At 44.4% G+C, this 21002-nt stretch overlaps 1 long non-coding RNA gene across 1 annotated transcript; it reads right to left on the bottom strand.

Annotated features, from left to right (window-relative positions):
* Positions 1-898: 898 nt before the first annotated feature.
* On the bottom strand, positions 899-20762 carry LOC122215401. The gene is made up of 3 exons (XR_006200357.1): positions 18447-20762; positions 10622-10819; positions 899-974 (listed from the first exon to the last, which is right to left on the bottom strand). It is a non-coding gene; the product is annotated as an uncharacterized LOC122215401 (long non-coding RNA).
* Positions 20763-21002: the final 240 nt, after the last annotated feature.

Here is a 21002-nt window from a genome sequence, read left to right as displayed (position 1 = left end):
CCACCTTCTGTCCACCAAAGGCATGATTCGCAAACTTTAGGAAATAGTAAATTCATTAAGCACTTACTTTGTGCCCTTTCATCCCCATTTATGTGCAAATGAACCATATACATGAACTGGCTTCTGATTTGAACTTCCCAAACTAACGGGCACATCTCAGGGAAGTCAGATATAGAAACAGATGATGCAGCTTTAAAAAAAATTATCATCACATTTCTTTATGGTTAAAGAGCATCTGGAACAATCTAAGGAATTAGAAGGGGAATAAGATGTTTTACAACATAATATGCCCCAGGACTGCCATACAAGTGGGAAACGTGTTAGTTGAATAATGGCTCTGTGCCTGCATTTTTTGTTTTTTGTTTTTTGGTTTTTTTTTTTTTTTTGGTCTGCTTTTTCCAGATCTTGAGAACATTACTGTAGTGAGGTTAGCTCTTTATTTATTTAGTTTTGAAAATTTTTCTTTAATTCTAGCATTCCAGGGAATAATGTAGCACTCCAAATAATAATTTATCCTAAAAAAGGAGAAATCCTCCCCTTCACAGGGGAGAGAACAAAGAATAAAAATGTGAATCATTAAAAAGCAGGAAAAAAAAAACCCCACAAAGACTGTAAATAAACCCCTGTAATTATGCATTACAAAAGGAAAGTCAACTCCAAATGGTTCAGTAACCTCATCACCAGCCTTACTAATAATCATGGCAATATTCTTTCCCTTAAGATAATGAGCAGCGCACGCTGGAAAGAAAAAAAAGTGTAAACACGAGCAACGATTTCTCATCTAAATACAAAACAAAATGCAGTGACTCACCTTAAGGTTTGTGATCCAGCCCTAGTGCACAGAATTTTAATTTACCGTCTCTCTCTTCCTTTAAAAGGTCAACCAAGGGGGGAAATACAACCAAATTATGAAACTTGCCTTTCTGACTCGACAATACATTTCGCCCGGGGCCCTCCTCCGACGGTGGTCCCACCTGAAAGGAACCCAGAGAATGAGCACTTCAATCATTAACCGAATTTAAAGACAATAATTAGCAAACAATTTTGTCATCTTTAGAGCTGTGCCGCCGCCACGAACATTTCTGTAGTTCTTCAATTACGTGATAAATCAAAAGTGATACAGAAAGACAGCGTAATAATGCGAACGCGGTGGCTGCCTCGAACACCCCGATATCAGCTTCTCCTCCCCTCCGCCGTCCTTCTGTTAATTTATTTTACTTTCTTAGGCAGTGTAGCCACGAACGCATCATCGTCATCAAGGCTCCTTCTGTCTCAGAAAATGATTCTTACTGGTTGAGCCCAGTAACAAGGTAGAGAATGGGGTTGCGTTTTCCTTATTCTCCACACCTGGCCTTTCTTCCCTCGAATTTATTTGGAAAGATCGAGAAAAAAAAAAAAAAAGAAAAAATCATCGTGGCCAGGGACGAAAGGACGGAAGAGCATTATGCAAAACGGATGTAAAACAGTCTCTATAATGTTGCATGCCGCTATTCTTTCTTTCTTGCCTGTCAAGGCAACTGATAGAATTCCGCCCTGGACTCCTACCTTTATGTTTCCTCTCGATTATGGCTGTTCCCCATAAAATTGGATCATCTCTAACATACCTACCAGGCTATAGAAGGAAAGATAAGTCAGATTTTTTTTTTTTTTTTTTTTTTTTGGAGGTTTTATCTGTTGGAGTGGGTTCAACTGCCGTACTCTTGGAGCACATCCTATTTTCTTGCTCCTTCAAGAAATCATTTGAGGCTCTGCTGCTTGGGTAATGCAACCTACTTCATTGAAAAAAGAGTGGCTCTCAGCCTCGTTGCATATACATGGGCTCGCGGAGCGCTCGTGTGTTTGGATATCACACGCCCGGTTCGAGGCCTCTCTCCGCCTCCCGGCGTTGGCCAGCGCAAGCTCCTTCAGGTGTCCCCTCGCCGGCTCCCCCCACGTGCATGTGGGAGGCTGTCACGTAGGGCTAGGTGATGTCAGTCACGAAGGTTGGAAAATTGATTTCAGCTTTTCGGGAATGTTTTGCGCTGCAATCACACATACCCGAATTGGAGAGACGTGTCCGCCGTTCGTATGCCGTCATCTGGTGGATTTTCTTTTCAAAACTGCCACCTCTCTCTCTCTCTCTCTCTCTCTCTCTCTTTGCCCAAGGCCCCGCCCCACTTTATTTGCATTAGTCCTTGAGCTCATTAGCTCATCTGACAAATGCGTAGCAAGTATTAGGCACTGCTCTAGAAACTGGGGACCCGGCGATGGACAAGATGGCTGTGCGGCTTGCGTTTTTAGAGGCAGTTTCTAGAACAGAAGCTCTCCAAAGCCTATGCCAGTGAGGGTATTTCCCTGAAAGCCTAAAGGAGCCCGTAATTGGAAATGGCAATCCCTCATGGGGTCTGGAGCCAGAAACTGCTATTCTGTTACATATAAAGCCACTGTTTTATTCCTTCTGGGGCCACATTGCGTCTAGGCTCTCTTTGTTCCGCATGTCTGCTCCAGTGTGCGAGAGGCCCCTTCCCGGGTCATGTGCTGGGGCTGGGAGGACAGGGGCACACCTCTCATGACTTATTTTATGCCTTATGTTGAGGGCATTTCTAAAACACTTTAAATTCCTCTTATGATCAAATTAATAGTATGTTCAGTGGAGGAAACTTGAAAATAGAAAAAAAAAATCAGGAAAAGAAAATCCCACATATTGTCACCTCTTAGAGACAACTGCCATTAATATTTTCTATGCTCATGTTTGTGTGTGCAAATAAAACTGAGATGTTATTCAACACATTTTCTAAAATAACAGTATTTTTTAAAACCCGTGATACATATCCATTGTGTGAAGGAGTATAAAGAATGGAAAATGAAGCTTTTCTCAGAAATGCCCACCCTTCTGGGGCGCCTGGGTGGCTCGGTCGGTTGAGCATCCGACCTCGGGTCAGGTTATGATCTCACGGTTCGTGTGTTCGAGCCCCACGTCAGGCTCTGTGCTGACAGCTCGGAGCCTGGAGCCTGCTTTGGATACTGTGTCTCCCTCTCTCTCTCTGCCCCTCCCCTGCTCATGCTCTATCTCTCCCTCTCTTAAAAATAAATGTTAAAAAAAAAAAAAGAAATGCCTACCCTTCAGAGATAACCATTGATCCCAGATTGATATATATACTACCAGATTTTCAAGCTATGGATGTGTGGTTATGTATCTTTCTATGTAAATATCAATGCATGCCGTTCTTTTATAGCCTTCCATTTTTTTAACATTTATTTTTGAGAGAGAGAGAGACAGAGAGAGAGAGCAAGCAAGCAAGTGGGGGAGGGGCAGAGAGAGGGAGACAGAGGATCTGAAGCTGGCTCCAAGCTGTGAGCACAGAACCCAATTCAGGGCTTGAACTCATGCACTGTGAGATCATGACCTGAGCCGAAATCAAGAGCTGGCCACTTAACCAACTGAGCCATCCAGTCCCCCATTCTTTTATATCCTCTAAACTTTAGCATAATATTCTACTGAATGGATATACCATGATTAAATTAAGATTCCCTTTCAGTGGACATTTGGTACATGTCCACTTTTTTTTTTTTCTTTTTGGTAATTATTAGTCAATTTTGCCTAGTTGTCCAAATATTTCCCTAAGATAGACGGCCACATCGGAGCCAAGAGATGCCATTTTTTAACCAAAGAGAAGGGAGACTATCGTGGCTAAATAGGTATCAAAGAAATAAACCACATAAAGTAAGCGAGCAAACAAAAAAACCCCAAGACCTGCAGTATCGGAAAGTTCTTATGTGAGAACGAGAAGAAAAAATATAAGAGGCAGTACCTAAAGACGGCAAAAGCAAAGGAAAAAAAAAACCCACCACTTCTTTTAAAAGAGGCATCTACAAATGCAGAGGTGGAAGCTGATGGCAGAATTGCCTCTCGGCTCCGGATTTCTGACGTCTGTGAGGCAGGCACAGAATTCCCTGTGTATTCGCTGCATCGTCTAGACTTCCTGATACAAACTCGTCTTGTGCGCCAGCCCACGCACTGGCAGAGGGGTAGTTCCTGGGAGGAACCTGGCATTTGTGTGTTAAGTCTACACTGGAACACAGGACAGACCCCGCTCCAGAAGGTCAGCGCACCTTGAAAAGCGGAGGGGCTGTGATTGGGAAGGGGAGTGATTACGTTATAAAGGGATCCTTCAATTTTAGGACGTTTAAAGTGAGGGCACTTAAAGTTGGGACGAGCACCGGGTGTTGTATGGAAACCAATTTGACAATAAATTATATTTAATATAACAAAAATAAAGTGGGGCATTCTTGTACCGAGGCAAAACTTCAACACATCGGAAAGAAGATTTGATTTCAAAATCACTTGAATCATTTACTGCAGGTACTTTCAAAGACACTGCTTGGGGTGGCGGTGGCTCTTGGTCACATGTATTTTCTGTCACAAAAATGGGAGGTAATATTTTGTATGTTTATGTTGCTTTTCCATCCAGTTTCCATTTATTGCTTGACTTTTCTTCACACAGTGAGGAAAGATATAATCAGAAGTTGGTCCAAACCTGTTGCCCTGGTTTGGTCTTGTGATTCTGTTTAAAGGTTGAACAAAGCAGGGGCTCCTGGGTGGCTCAGTAGGTTGAGTGTTCGGCTTCGGCTCAAGTCGTGATCTCTTGGTTTGTGCGTTCAAGCCCCGTATGAGGCTCCCTGCTGTCAGCATAGAGCCCGCCTCGGATCCTCTGTCCCCCTCCCTCTGCCCTGCCCCCACTTGTGCTCTCTCAAAAATAAATCGAACATTTTTTTTAAAAAGTTGAGCAAAGTCTACTCAACAAGGGTTGAAAACGGCGTTACCTGATCTTTCCATCCCTCCTGTTTATCCGCACACCACGGAGTGGAATTATTCTAAGCATGCTGCATCTATATACTGTCTCTGAGTCTCCACTCATTATGGTAAGCTCCACCAAAAAAAAAAAAAAAACAACTATACACACACACACACACACACACACACACACACACACACACATACCTGGAAAAGCAAAAGTTGTACTTATTAAGAAATCCCTCTTAGCCAGTGGGGCTCCCGCAGAATCTGGGGACATCAACAGTTCCTTAACTACAAAACTACTTCCTAGCCTTCTGAATTCTAAAAATCTCTGAAGTCCAATATGGATCCCAAACACACACCAATAGGGTTAGAAATAGCATTCTCGATAAAGAATGCGTAAGAGTAGGACGCGAAATAATGTATTTCTCTTTGAAACCATGAAAGTACACCGTATTTGTCTAGAAACGTGTGTGTGAAATTTAAACAACCCCGGAAGACATCCATCAATTTTTTTTTTTTGTTTTTTTTTTTTTTTTTAGTTCTCAATTGAAATTCTACTCTCTCAAAGTTTGTGCGGCCGGCTCCCAATTTCACACTCTTCCTCGCTCCCGTTTCCCTCAATTTCCTTTCCTTTATGACCCCTTTCGGTTGCGTCCCTTGATTTATAGTCATTTGTGGGATTGCTCTCCTTTGCTTTATGGCAGTTTATGTCATACTGGTCTTGTCATAAATGACTACCATAAAGTGAGGTAAAATATCGTAAAACATTAGTGAGTCCCTGATACTCAAGGTTCTTCGGAATAAGCCCTGACAGATTCCAACCGTGAAAAAACAGATTTGGCCCTTCGAAAGGGGCGGCATTTGTAAAAATAATAAAAGCCTGGTAATGGCCACTGAGGTTTACTGAATTCTTTCTGTGTGCTAATCACCAGGTTAAGCCCATGTCACACGTATGATCCTCCGTGCTTCTCTGTGCGGCAGATAACAAGTTTGTCATCGCCTGTATCGTGCGGACAAAGAAACCGAGGCACGGAGAGGTTCAGCACAGCCAGCAGGTGATAGAACTTCGACAGAGTTCACACTTCACTCCAGGGCCCGTGCTCTTAACTGTCAGGTGTGGCGTTGACTGAAATGTGGCGGCTGGCCTTTGGGAGACCGGTTCCGTGCCCTGTGAGCGCCTGTCCCAGCCTCCGGTCCTGCCTGCCCACCTCAGAAGCCCCCCCGACGCGCCGTGACGGGGTTCCCCACACCGCATGCATCTCCTGACCTTGCCTGACCGCTGCAGCCCCCAAGTATTGGCGACGTTGTCCTCTTCCCGGTGTGAACTCCCCAACTTGTGCCTCAGGATCTCAGCTTTGCCAGTGCTTCCTGGAGCCAGAAACCCCAGAGCCGCTTTGGACTGCTCCTCTTGCCACACGACTCCTGTCTTTGCTCCCTGGGAGCAAATGCATCTCCTGCGGGCCCACACTTCTTCGCTTTACCTTCTAGGAGCTGGGGAGTGCACGCTGCTGTTATCTCTGTCCCGGATTGCTGGAGAGCCGGTTCCTGCCAACACTCCCAACACCCTCTCTTCTGCGTTCTGCGTGGGAGCAGACGCCTTCATAAAACACACGCCGCCCCTGTGGGGCTCTTAGCCCCCCTTGTCACTGTCACTGGCTTCCTATTGCACTCTGTCTGACTCCTGCCTCCTCTGTGACCTTGTCTCAGGCCCTTGTCTCTGCCTCACGGGCCTCCCTCTGAACCAGGAGAATTCTCTTCTCATTTAGAACCTTCAGACCAGCATTCCTGTCCGCCTAGAACTCCCAGGCCCTGACTCTTACCTGCTTTTATTCTTTCCTTTTTTTTTTTTAATTTTTAATGTTTATTTTTGAGAGAGAGAGCACGAGCAGGGGAGGGGCAGAGAGAGGGGGAGACACAGGATCCGAAGCAGGCTCCAGGCTCTGAGCGGTCAGCACAGAGCCCGACGCGGGGCTCGAACTCGCGAACCGCGAGATCATGACCTGAGCTGAAGTCGGACGCCTAACTGACTGAGCCACCCAGGCGCCCCTGCCTTTGTTCTTTATGTAGCAAATCCGCTCTTCAGTGTTAGCACCTCAGATAAATTCATCCCCCGTCGTTCTTTAATTCTCTGTTACGACAACTGTCTCCTTCATCTCTCTGCTCACATTGTTCAGTGGTTTGTCCACTTTGTGCCGATCTGTTTCCCCATCGAGATTGTAGGCTCCATGAAGACAAGACAAAATGCCTCTTGGACTCAATAGGCCTAGGGTCCAGCACAGCAGCACGCTGGATCTTTGTTGAGTGGGCATGTGTGGCCTTGTAGGTATATCTTCATGCTTTATACTGGATCGCGAAGCCTGGAAGGACGGTTGTGTATCCTCTGTTTCTGGTTAAATATGTTCTAGCGGGAACGTTCGCCTTGTTGGCATAACATGGATGTTAATTTAATACGTAGCAGTTGACTGAAGTATAGCAACTCTCACAAACCTTGGCACATAGGATTAAGATGCTGCCCTTGGGGGCGCCTGGATGGCTCAGTCGGTGAAGCGTCTGGCTCCCGGTTTTGGCTCAGGCCATGATCTCACAGTTCCGTGAGTCTGATCCCCATGTCGGGCTCGGCACTGACAGTGTGGAGACTGCTTGGGATTCTCTCTCTCCCTCTCTCTCTCTCTCTCCTGCATGTGTCCTCTCTCTCTCTCTCTCTCTCTCTCAAAATAAATAAACTTAAAAAAAAAAAAGGAATTAAAAAAAAAAGTGCCCTTCACTGAGAGGCAGATGGAGAGAGAATAAAAGGCAAGAATGGATCATAAGACAAATTAGGATGATGGTTTCTCTGATCCATTCAATTTTTTAAAAGAAATATTTGAGCGTTTTGGCTACAGAAAAAAATAGGAAAAGAGAAGACAAATAAGAAGCAGGAGGAAAAATAGAATCAGTGTGGTTTCTCTCTCTCTCTCTCTCTTTTTTTTTTTTTTTTTTTTGCCCCCTCATCTGCTGTCTTTTCCAAAAATCATTTTAGGTTTCTTCTGTCACATCCATAGTGAAGTGTAAATTACAGTTTCCAAGATAGATGGCCATTTGCAGTGAATTTTAGCAAGGAACGAAATTTTATTTGAGACTGAAATTTGGCATCCCTCTGCCTCTTCATGCTGGGAACTATTTTTTGTCTTTACAGAATGCAATGAGACATAAATCCTGTTGCTTTCATTTCTAAATGGTGCTACACCAAGCCGAAAATGGACTGGGAGACAGGAGTGTCTCCAAGCTTGGGCCAGCCTTGGCAATCCTCATTTATAGTGCCTGTTGTACTACGAGGGAGAAATCCAATCAGGGTCCTATAAAAACGGGAGGCTATTTTTAATTGCACTCACTTTCAATCCCCTTCCTCTCCTTGCGAATTTCTTTTCACCCTGGCATTCCTAGCTAAGTGGATTGCCACCCACAGGAGAGCCTGCTGCATCCAACAGCTAACATTTGACGTGACACCGTTTGGAAAGCTGGCAGCTCACAGAGCATATGGCGGACTTCAGATGGTTTTGAGGGACATTTGGCTCAGGGTTTCTCATGGTGGGAGCGCGACTGGCACGTGGAGAAGGCCAGTTCTCCTCTCTGTGGGACTGTCCTGTGTGCGGCACGATGGTTAGCATCCCCAGGCCCCCAGTATTTCATGCTAAGTGATGCCTCGTCACAGTGACAAATCAAAGTACCCCATCCCCAGTTCTAAACGTTACCCTTGGGGGACACTTCTGCTTTGGGAGAGAAGCACCAGGAGGGTTTTAAAATTTTCCTCAATCGTCTCAAGATGGAGATTCCATCTTGTGGTCAGGAAAAAAATGTCAGTAACAAATCCTTGGCTGTTCTTAAGTGGTAGTAAGAAGGACAGCAGTGATTAATATCTCTGGGGCATTTATTATGTGCTAGGTGCCCTCAAAGCATTTTGTATGCGTTTCTCCATTTGGTCCTCCATGAAGTAAGTGCCTGTGTTGTAGTGAGATCTATTTAATCGTGAGACCCAAACATGTCCAAAGACCCATCCAGGATTGTTCCCGGAACCCCAAAGACTGGACATGGCTGAGATCGTAGCTGGAAGGATCGATTCTGTGTTGTCTCCCCTGTGCCTCCTCTTTCCACTTCTTTTCCTTTTTTCTTTTCTCTTTCACTTTCTTCCCCTGTATAATTAAACAAAAAATTGTTCTTTCTCAATGGCTTCTTGCTTGGCATCCCAAATCGTTTAATCTGGCAAGCAACTGGGTTTTCTATCTGCTGCTTACAACATCAAATAATAATAGATCATCACTAAATTTAGAGGGCAGTTTGGGATATTGGGGTTTCTGTAGAGTCGGTAAAATTCACTTTGTGGTGGTGGCTGGGTGGGGGACTTCAGGAAGAAACCTGGTGATGTTGCAGGGTGGCCACGACAGGTCCAACAGGGGGCTCATGTGACCATCAACTAGGAGAGATGGAGCGTAGCAGGATAACACGGTCAGAGTAACCAATGATGCTTTCAGGGTGAGCCCCAACCAGAGGTCACAAGGACAGATGTTTGGAATCCAGGGATTGACCTTCAGTTGAGTTGCTGCACCCTGGGCAACTCCATGCGGCGTCCTCGGGGGGAAAGCCAGCAGGAGCTTCTTTGTTCACCAATGTGTCGTGATTCTTCTGTGCAAATGTGTATTGAGACCTGCTCTGTGCCGAGGAATGGGGGTGCAAGGGTGCGTAAGATATGACCCCAGCTCTCCGGGAGTTCACAGCCTGGTAGGGCAAATCGAAACGTGAATCGTGTCATGCCCATCATAACAGAGGATGATTTCTCAACCGCAGCACTAACGCTGGGGGTCAGATCATTTTTGGTTCAGTGGGAGCCGTCTTGCTCATTACAGGACATCCTGTCTCTTTCTTTCTTTCTTTTTAAAATTTTTTTACATTTGGGAGACGGAGAGACAGAGCACAAGTGGGGAGGGGCAGAGAGAGAAGGAGACAGAATCCGAAGCAGGCTCCAGGCTCTGAGCCGTCAGCACAGAGCCCGACACGGGGCTCGAACTCACCAACTGTGAGATCATGACCTGAGCTGAAGTTGGACACTCAACACCCAGGTGCCCCAGGACATCCTGTTTCTTTCTAAGACATGAAATTTTAGCTCTGTCTTTTGTTTGACCTACTATGGCCACTCACACCCTTGAATCAGAGCATTTCCTTAAACAAAGTTAGCTACCTCCCTAAGAACATTTCCTCCATGCTATATAGGCATGTTAGAGTTTCAAAACCTTTGTCTTTTGTGTATAAACGCATTCTTTATAAAATAAAAATACTTTAAACGTCAATATAGAAAGATAGGTTGTATTGTGTTCGCATGTTCTTCTAGTTAAGCTCTTCCAGCTGCAAGACTAGGGGTACTCTGAACTTGAATTAGGCCAGCAAATGGGCACAGAGATAAGGGAGCTGGCCGGCGGGTACTATGGTGCTTGGGGGCCTGGAGTTGGCGACTCAAAGGGTAGAAAGTGCAGAGTCGTCTGTAGAGGGTGACAGTAGCCGAGGCATTACGATGTCAGACCACAGGGTAGAGCCAGGAGAATGCCAGCTTCAGAGGGCCCAGCTCCCAGAGGCCATGATGGCTTCTGCATGGCTCCTGTTGGATGCACTGTATGTCCTTGGGGCCTGGGTGTGAGGCGAGTCCTGTTTTCCTTAATTCCCTTTGTAGTCTTACAATAAACCCTAACACCTGAGGTAACATGAGCATGAGCCCGTCCCTCCCAACTGGGAAAATAGATACCTTGATAACATCCATGCGCATTATATAATTGTGGGGAGGGCAGAGAGGAAAGAGGGGAGACATTATCTCACCTCTGGGGCAAATCCTTGCTTTGTTGAAGTTGATGAAACATTTGAAAGTTAATCTGTTGAAGGAACTGGAATTCTCTGGGCGCAGGCCAACCCACCATCGGGAGGTGGGCTTGAATTGTTGAAGAAGTACAATGGCTCGTGAGAAGAAGTGTGCCTCTGAGTCAGTAGGTCGATGATTCATGAGCAGATGATCAAGATCTAGCCAAGACAATATAAGAAATATTCAAGCATCGGAACGGGCTCATTTTATACGTCATCTTCTCAAGGAAGGCTGCTTGGATACCCTTCTTTGCCTTTCAAGACCGACTTCCACCCCTACCAGCCTCTGCCATCTTCTACCCTCCTTCACACTACTTTGGATTATAATGATCTGTTTACCCATCTGTCACTTTGCTGGGCTCTGGGATCCTGGGAGGCCGGGCCTGTGTCTAATTCATCTTTAAATTTTTTTTTTTTTTAACATTTATTTATTTTTGAGACAGAGAGAGACAGAGCATGAACGGGGGAGGGGCAGAGAGAGAGGGAGACACAGAACTGGAAGCAGGCTCCAGGCTCTGAGCCGTCAGCCCAGAGCCCGACGCGAGGCTCGAACTCACGGGTCATGAGATCGTGACCTGAGCTGAAGTTGGACGCTCAACCGACTGAGCCACCCAGGCGCCCCTGTCTAATTCATCTTTATATCCCCAGCCTCTAACCAATAACCTCCATACAATAGGCGCTCAATAAATTGTTGAGGGAGTGAATGAACGAATTCACTCCTAAGACTTACCCACGTACTTTTTAAGGAGGGGAAAAGAATTCATTTTAACTTGAATATAGGTTTTCTTCCCCAAAGAGCGTATTGATAAAGAACAGCTACTGATTTCTTCCGAGAGAGAGAAAAATGAGAGAACGGTCCTCCATGCTATATTTCAAACTTATGTCAACTTTTCTTTAAAAAAAAAAAATGTCCGTCCACCAGCACTCATATCATTTTTCAAATTTTATGTCATCCTTTTTCAGATGCTGCCCATCCATCATTTTAGGCAGGGAGTATCCATCATGATAGAAGCTAAATGATTTTCAAAGCTGTCAGGGAGTGGACACCAAAAAGGTCCCCGTTTCATCTGAACAGAGTTATCTGGGGCTGGCAGTGAGGATCCTGCTGGGATAGGAGAGGTGGCATCCTGGGAGCGCCTCTCAAATTGGTTTCAAATGGAACAGAGGAAAAAAATTCATTCTAGAAGGTAGATATCAATTCTCCACGTAAAATGTCACACATAACACCCATCAGTATCACAGTTAGGCAATAGCTTCTTTACAGAGCAAGGTTTTAGGTAAAAGTTTGTGTTTCTAATGAATATGGTTTCCTTAAAAATATCTCTCGATGTAGTTTTATCTCATTTTTGAAGGAAATCAGGGGCACTGGGGTGGCTCAGTCGGTTAAGTGTCTGACTTCGGCTCAGGTCATGATCTCACGGTTTGTGGGTTCGAGCCCTGCGTCGGGCTCTGTGCTGACAGCTCAGAGCCTGGAGCCTGCTTTGGATTCTGTGTCTCCCTCTCTCTCTGCCCCTCCTCCACTTACTCTCTCTCTCTCTCTCTCTCTCTCTCTCTCTCTGTCAAAAATAAATAAACATTTTTTTAGAAAAGGAAATCATGTTTACTTGCAAAATATAGAGAAAGGTAAGCAAGAAAATAAAATTTATGAATTATCCCACCATGCAGAGATAGCCAATGTGAATATTATTTTTGGTACATTTTTCTTCCGGACACACAGACACATTGTATATGTGTCATTTGTGTGTGTGTGTGTGTGTGTGTGTGTGTGTGTGTGTATATATATATGTGTATATATATATATATATATATATACACATATATATACATATATATATATACACACACATATATGCATATTTGTGTGTATATATATATATGTGTGTGTGTGTGTGTGTGTGTATACCGAAATTATTTTTGACAAATTTGGTGTTATATTTTTTTGTGGAGTTTTCTCTCCGGACTGTCTCACTAAATTATATCCTAAACATTTTCCTATGTCATTAAATATTCTTTGAAAACATGATTTTTCAAGGCTACAGTCTATTTGATTTTATGGATATACCATAATTTATTTACCTCTTGTTAGCCATGCTGATCGTCCTGGCTTTTGGCAATGTGGTATTTTATTTATTGCGTTTTCCCTGTCTTTCAGCTTTTTTGTGTGTTTGTCATCTACATAATTCTCAAGGATCATAATCTTATCTTTTTATTAGAATGTCAAAGATAGGTAAATGGATTTTGTTTTTATAACTCACAAAGACGCAACCTACAGGCGGCTTTTTGGTTGTCTCTTAAATCAGAAAGAGCTATTATATACGTTCCCTTTTATAAGATGGATTAAATTCTGTCAATTAAACGAGTGTGCTTGTATGTCTTTCCCATTTACCGATGTGTTGTGAGGTGATGTACAAGTCCTCGTTGTAGATCAGAGGAGGCTACAAATATGTCCAGAGCACATACCCAGGAGGTGTCTTTAAAGGAGAGAATAAAATGATGGCTCAGCCCTTGCCAGATTGGAATCTTAGCCCTGCCACTGTCTTGCTGGGTAAACTTGGGCATCTCTTTTGGCCTCTCAGAGTCTCAGCTTTCTTGCCCGTAAATTTTCTAGAGACAGTAGCATCTAAGATTTTGCAGGTTAGATATGAGGATTCTCTGGAACAAAGCATACAGAGTAACTATTGTGGGGTGCCCCAAACAGGAGTTATTGTTAATTGTTTATCCTGGTTTCTACCTGCTTAAATACGAGAGGTTTCTCTTTGGAGAAACATAATCCTTTTTGGGTAACCTGGTATTTGGGACTTCTTTTGAATTTTCACAGCTTTATTGAGGTGAAATTTACCTACCAAAGAATTCACCCATTTAAATGTACAATTCATTGATTTTTTTTTTAGTAAGGTTGTGGAATCGTACACTTACTTCCACAATCCAAATGTCGGGTAGGCTCTGAGATGCAAGATAAAGGAAGTTTTGCCCAACAAAAATGTGAGCCATCTCATTGTTTAGCCAAAGGAGCTTAAATGGTCATGAGTTATACCCAAGAAGTATCACCCAGAATATATGACCGGTCGTACATGGTGAATATAGGTATTGCTAGTTAAAAGGGAATTAGGTAAGGCTGAGTGTCTTTGTAAAGAACTTATTCTGACATGATTTCTGACTTAAAGAAATGAAGCAAGAATAGTGCAAAGTATCCCTAGTTATAGGTTACTGAGATTCCCCAAATATTAATATTTTACTATATTTCCTTCTTTCTTTTCATGTGCTCTAATATATCTTTATATGCATCTATGCCTGAATCCGAATCTATATTTATATGTTGTAGACATACAGCCTATGTATATATCTATATTATCAGTCTACAAATTATAGCTAGGTATGTGTGTATGCACATATATCATACAAAATTATATATATATATAAATTTATATAAATATAAATATAAATATATATATATTTTTTCCAGAACTATTGAGTAGTAAGGTGCAGAGATGATGTCCCTTTATCCCTAAATACTTCAGTGTGTATTTCCAAAAAGCCACATTCTCTTATTCTCTTATAATAATCATTAGAAAAGTAAAATTCACCTACTACTGCTAACATACAGACTTCTCTCAGATCTTCCCAATAATGTTCTTTTTAGTCAAATAAAATCCAAGATCAGGTGTTCTTTATAATAAACTGAAATATAAAATCAAACATAAGTTTAATGTCTTTATAGGCTCAGTACCTTATAAAAGGATCAAAGGGTGTGCCTACTCTTGGTTATTTTTAGCAACTCACACAAAAGCCATTTAAAAGTCTTTCATGGTCATGTTAGATTTAAAACTACAACTCCTTCTGTTGCACCAGGCAAGGAGAATTTCTTCTTGGTATTCTCAGGAGCTGGCTGTTCCTGGCCTATAGTCAATGATTGGTAAAGGTCTGTTAACCAAACTTGGAAAGAAATCAGGTTTAAAAGTGATTTCTACATCATCGAAGGACAAAGGTATTTTAAGCTTGATTCATCTGGGGATTGTATTTTCTGTTTTTAAATTATATATATATATTTTAGAGAAAGCGTGAGCTGGGGAGGGGCAGAGGGGATGATGGGGACAGAGGGTCCGAAGCGGGTCCTCCACACTGACAGCGGCTGACAGCAGAGAGCCCGATGTGGGGTTTGAACTCATGAGCCACAAGATCATGACTTGAGCTGAAGTTGGACACTCAACCGACTGAGCCACCCAGGCACCCCTGTGTTTTCTAATTGAACTTTAGGAATTGAGGAAGATGCATAGAAACGTCTTTCTATTATTCGGGTGCCACTGGGCAAATTGTGATGTTATTAACAGTAATCATTACGAAAACCTCTGCAGTGAGACCAGTTCCAGTGCCTATGGCAATAAACTGAACTTTCTGTTTCTCAGAACCAGTCCTTCTAGAACCTGCAAATGGCCTTCAGTCTCAAACTGAGGACACTTTTGAACGGGGCACCTGGGTGGCTCAGTCGGTTAAGGTCATGATCTCATAGGTCGTGAGTTCGAGCCCTGCGTCGGACCCTGTGCTGACAGCTCGGAGCCTGGAGCCTGCTTGGGATTCTGTGTCTCCTCTCTCTGCCCCTCCTCTGCTCATGCTCTCTCTCTCTGTCTCAAAAATAAATAAATGTTAAAAAAAAACAAAAAACAAAAAACAAAAAACGGGAGAAATGGCCTGTCCTGGTTGATTGTAGCCTTGTCTAAATTTTCAAACAATGACACTGCGTGGCGGGCACGAAGGAAAACGTTAGGAGAGGCAGGTAAAGTGAAAGGGAGGAAGTTTATTTCTGTAGTTTCAGCCTCTTACATTTCCACTGGCTTTATCTGAACAAGAAGCTCAGCCTGCTTGGACATTTAGATTGCATGAACTAAACGGCTGAAAGATATTTCCAAAATGAAAACGGCTATTGAGACTTCACGGGGATTACACTGAACCAGACATAATAAGCAAAGTTAAAAAACTAATAACGAAACAGCTTAGGTTGTGATGAAGGGTCTTTCCGAGAGAAAATAAATCTAGCCACGTGCCACCTAAATATACTTTTCTGTTTTCACTGTCTAATAATATGCAGAGATTCATTTGTGGAAGGACTAAGGCCATAGTGTAAAAAAGCAGTTACCGGAACACAGAAGTTTATGCTTCTCGAAGCTCAGTGAAGAATTGGTTGGACCATCATTCTGGTCCCTGAACTTGAAGAAGGAGGGGAAAGATCTAACGAACCCCCGGCACTAAAGGATTCGGGTTACAAAAACGTTGCATGCCAAGAGTTTCAGTGAAAAATGGGAATGCGTTTGTACCAGCATTAAGCGCTTTCATCCCTCTAGAAAGTGCAAACAAATTCCAAGAGGTCATCCGGCTTCTCTGCAGCCATCCGTTTCTTAAGTCCTCTGAACATTCTGGCGAGGTGGAGACAGCACATTTTAAAATATGGGGCTTTCTCCTTCCCTGCGGGAGAGAGAAGCCTTGATTGACTTTCCCTGAAGTGCGCCAGACTCAGGGCTGCTGAATCTCAAAACTCCCTGTTGCCTTTGACGCAAACACGTGCCCCGAGCAAGAGAAAGTGACGGGAAGGAGGGATCCTGGAGATACAGCAGGAGCACCAGCGTGGGCGGCTGACCTCAGAAGAAGAGAGGGGCCGCGGCTGGAGGATGCACACAGTTTCCCGTCTGGCCCGAAGTTCGTAGAAACGCGGCAACTAACCAAACGCGGCCCCCTGGAGTCTGACCACGCCTGGATCGCCAGGGAACCCGGCATCACCATTGACAGTACTGCGTGTCAGGCTTGGATTTGCGTGTTTTCTCTTTGCCAGTGGTTCCCCGGTGTCTCAGTTACTATTTTTTCCATATACTATTAGAACAAAAACAGTGTACTCAATCGGGTTGTCACGTAAGATCGCGTGCGCATACACACACACACACACACACACACACACACACACACACACCTATCATCCAACATCATGGTAATTTCATTTAAAAATAGGAAAAATGCCTCACTTAAAAAAGCCATTCCCAGAGGCACCTGGGTGGCTCAGTCGGTTAAGCGACCGACTTCGGCTCAGGTCACGATCTCACGGTTCACGAGTTCGAGCCCCGCATCGGGCTCTCTGCTGTCAGCCCACAGCCTGGACCCTGCTTCGGATTCTGTCTTCCTCTCTCTCTCTGCCCCTGCCCCATTCTCTCTCTCTCTCTCCCAAAAATAAAACATTAAGAAAAAAGCCATTCTGAAAAAACAAAATTCTGACAAGGGTACAGGGGGAAAAAGTCATTCTGCAAATGTACCACCCTAATTCAAGATGTAGATAGTAGGGAAATTATATGCACGGAAAGATGGGAATGTGAGAATTCTCTGTACTTTTCCATCTTTCTATAAACCTAGGACTGGCCTAAGAAAAAATAAAGCCTATTAATTTAAAGCAATGCTGTAAGATAGTGTAGCTGCTTTGTAAAAACAGTTTGGCAGGTACCCAGAATGCTGAGGATAGGATCATATGACCCAGCAATTCCACCCATAGGTATAAATGCAAACAAATAAATAAATAAAAAATTGGAAACAGGTATTCAAACAAATACTTGTGTATTCATAGCAGCGTTATTCACAATAATCCAAAGGTGGAAAACACCCAAATGGTTATTGACAGATGAATAAATAAGGAAAATATGTCATATCCATACCAAGGAGTATTATGCAACCATAAAAAAGAATGAAGTTCTGACACTGGCCATGATCTGGTTGAACCGTGAAAATACTATGCTAACTGAAAGAAGCCAGACATGATGGGTCACATTTTGCATGCTTCTATTTATATGAAATACCCAGAAGAGGCAAATCCATAGAGGCAGAAGGGAGATTAGAGGTTTTCAGAGGCTGGGGGGGGGGGCGGGCACCGGGAAATGACTTGCTAATGGGTATGGGTGTCCTTTGGGGATGGTGAGAATTTTTGGAGTAGACAGATGTGATGGTTGCACAAATTTGTGAATGTGCTAAATGCCCCTAAACTGAACACTTCACAATGGTTCATTTTATGTAATGTACATTTTACCTTAAAACTAAAAATAGAGACGCGTCCTACAAAATAGCTGACCCATAGTCCTCAGTATTGTCAAGGTCATCAAAAACAATGGAAGTCTGAGAAACCGTCACAGCCAGGAAGCTCCGAAGGAGACATTATAACTAACTGTAATGTGGTATCCTAGACGGGACCTTGGAACACAGAGAGGACGTTAGATAAAAAATAAGAAAATGTGAATTAAGTACAGACTTTAGTCTACAATAACACAGCAATATTGCTTTATTAATCATAACAAATGTAACATACAAATGTGAGATGTTAATAAGAGAGAAAACTGGATGCAAGGTATATGGGAATTCTCTGCAATATCTTTTCAATTTTTCTCTAAACCTCATTAGTTTAAGGTATTAAAAGTTTAGAAAGAGGTGGCTATCTGAGCCTCTCCGCAATCTGCCCCCCCTCCTTTTTTCCTGCCTATTTTGCAAACTCATGGCCTGCAGGAGGAGCAGACAAGGACCAACATCAGGCTACTGAGGGGGGACGGGGCACAGAGGGAGAGGCCACATCAGCCCGGAGCTGCCTGTCTCCACACTCTTTGCTCCCCTGAGAATAATGGAATAAAATAACCATTTAGAAAGGGCCATTCTTTTAATTTTGTTTAACTAAAAATGCACTGTTATCACATATATTCATTTTCTAGGTTTGCCATAACACGGTAACACAAACCGAGTGGCTTAAAACAACAGAACTGTATTGACTCACAGTTCTGGAGGCCAGAAGAGTGAAATCAAGGGGGCAGTGCCGGGGGCCCTCTGAAACTCTGGACAGAATCGTTCCTTGCCTCTTCCCGGCGGTGGTCATTGAGCCTTGGTTCACAGCTGCCTGGCTCCAGTCTCTTTCTCCGACTTTATACAGATCATCACATGGCCCTTCTCTTTCCGCCTCTGTCTTTGCACAGTATTCTCCTCTTCCGGTGATGCCATCATAGTGGATTAGGGCTCGCCCTAGTGACCTCATCTTAACTTGATTATATCTGCAAAGTCCTCATTTCCGGATAAGGTCGCATTCATAGACAGCTGTGAGTACAGCCACAATGTAATCTTCTGGGGGGACACAGTTCAACCCATGAAACAGGATTCTTCTTGTTCAATGGTGGGCCCATGAAAACATTTTCAGACACCATCACGGGTCTATTCACTGGTATTTGGGATGAAGGACGCGCGTGTGATCTTTTTTTCTAACGTCACAACTTTATGAGGTAGGACCCTATTTGTGCCCGCTGACGGTCTCTCCCATTTTGCTGGTGATGCAGTTGAGGTATAGGAAATTTCAGTTGTCTTTTTTTCGGGCTGCACAGCTGAGAAGCGCCAGAGCCAGAATTTAAGCCTAAACTAGGTTAGAAGTTTTTGCCCTTTCCACTAGTGACGCTGTACTTCATCACATGGTTTTTGGCCGTCCACGTTCTTAATGAATCAGAGCAGGAGACTGCCAAGAGTTGCTGACTGGAGGTGATTTGGGGGGGGGGGGGGACATTCTTATGTTCCTCCGTATTGGTTTAGTCTTTCCCTCCTTCGTGTTTCCTGCCACTGTCCTTAGTGAACTGAAGGCTTGCCTCATACCCTGGTGTGCAAGCCTCTCTCCCCCTCCACCATTCTGGCTTTCGAGTCTGATTTACTGATATCTACTTGTCTCCATGATAAAACGGAGAAAGCTTTTACCAAGTAAGTTTATCATAGAAATGTAACTATTATGTGTATTGTGCAAAATGGTCCCCCCCCCCACTCCCCCGCCTTTTTTTTAAATCCAGGCAAATACATTGGAGTCATTAATTTGAATACTAAGTACAAGGTGCTGTTTAAAAATCCACAAGATGAATAACAAATCATAATTCTGGCAAGGCGAAGGCATTCTTCAAAGCCATCGTTTTTATAATCCGTAGACGATACTACGATCGTAGTCGTTGATGGCTGATTTAGAGTTTAGCACATGTGCCATTACCTTTCCGGGGGATATATTTCATGCACCCTCACGTTGCAAGCAGTTCCTGACTCCAAAACGGAGGGGGGTCACGCGGCTGTGCGGAGAGCCTCCTCAGGGTGGCTGCTGCCCCTTCACCCTGGGGTTCACACGGGGGTCCCTCCCCCAGCTGCTCCGAGGACCCGCCGCACGACTGCAGCCACCCCCGTCAGCACGCCGCCGAGGCCCGGGAGAATATTTCCTTGTTGATCAAAGTCTCCGCGCTTTGAGGCTGCGCGGCATTTTTGCAGCCGGAGTTAACATGACAGAGGTGGGCGGAACTCCTACTCTGCGCGCTGATCGCTGATCGTCCCCAAAGCAGCTCTGTCATTACTGTGGCATGGTGTGGGACACGGGGAGCCGGAGCTGATGAGAGCCTTGCTCACTTCCCCTCACCTGTCAGCATTCTGGTACGGGCCCCAGAATTCTGTCAACTCCTCTCCGGAGAGCCTTCTCAGGCAAGAGGCCGGCTGGAAACGGAGGAGGCATTCATTCATGCCCCTAAAAACAGCCTCTCAGCCAGCGATGGATGTGAGTCGGGGGATAAATACTCCAGCTTCCTTGCTTCTTCCTCCCCGTCTCTTAGTTCCCCGGCAGGACTGGGCCCCAGTCACCCTCGGGGTCACCACGCGTGATGGCACAGTCCAGCGGCCTTCCCTCCCATCTTCATTCCTCGCCGACTACCGGGTCTTCCTGGGAGCAGGTCCAGAAGGAGGTCCCTGCACTCCTGTCTTTGTCTTAGGGCTTCGTTTTGGGAGAACCCAACCCAAGACAGCCACCGCACTGGAGAGTGGTTGTCCATTTCCATTGCAAGTGACAGAAACCCCAACTTAAACTGGCTCAAGCAGAAAAAGAATTTATCGGCTCATGTAATTGAACAGTCCAGGCTAATAGCTCCAACCTCAGGCACCATTGGACCCACTTCTTTAAACGATGTTACCAGCCCTTGATTTCTCTCTTTCCTTCTCTCTGCTCTTGCTCTCCTCTGCATTGACTTCTTTCTCCGGAAGGGGAGCTTTGCGGTAGCCACAGATTTAATGCCGGAGGGAAAGGGAGCGACTCCTTTCGGAGAACTCCGGCAAAGTCCTGAGACGAGATCTGATTGGCTGTGGATGGGTCATGTGCCCATCTTGGACTCCAGATCAAATTCTAAGATGCGATCTGATTGGCTCTGGCTGGGTCATGTGCTCAGCTTGGACTCCAGTCCTAAGGTGCGCTATGATTGGCTCTGGCTGGGTCATGTGCCCATCTTTGAACCAGTCGCTGTGCCCAGACCCCTGTATCTGGCTACTCTTGGGCCCC

The sequence above is a fragment of the Panthera leo genome, chromosome A3, assembly GCF_018350215.1.
Source record: "Panthera leo isolate Ple1 chromosome A3, P.leo_Ple1_pat1.1, whole genome shotgun sequence".
Lineage (NCBI taxonomy): Eukaryota > Metazoa > Chordata > Mammalia > Carnivora > Felidae > Panthera > Panthera leo.
The sequence above is the reverse complement of the archived record's forward strand: the minus strand, read 5'-3'. Positions and strand labels throughout refer to the sequence as shown.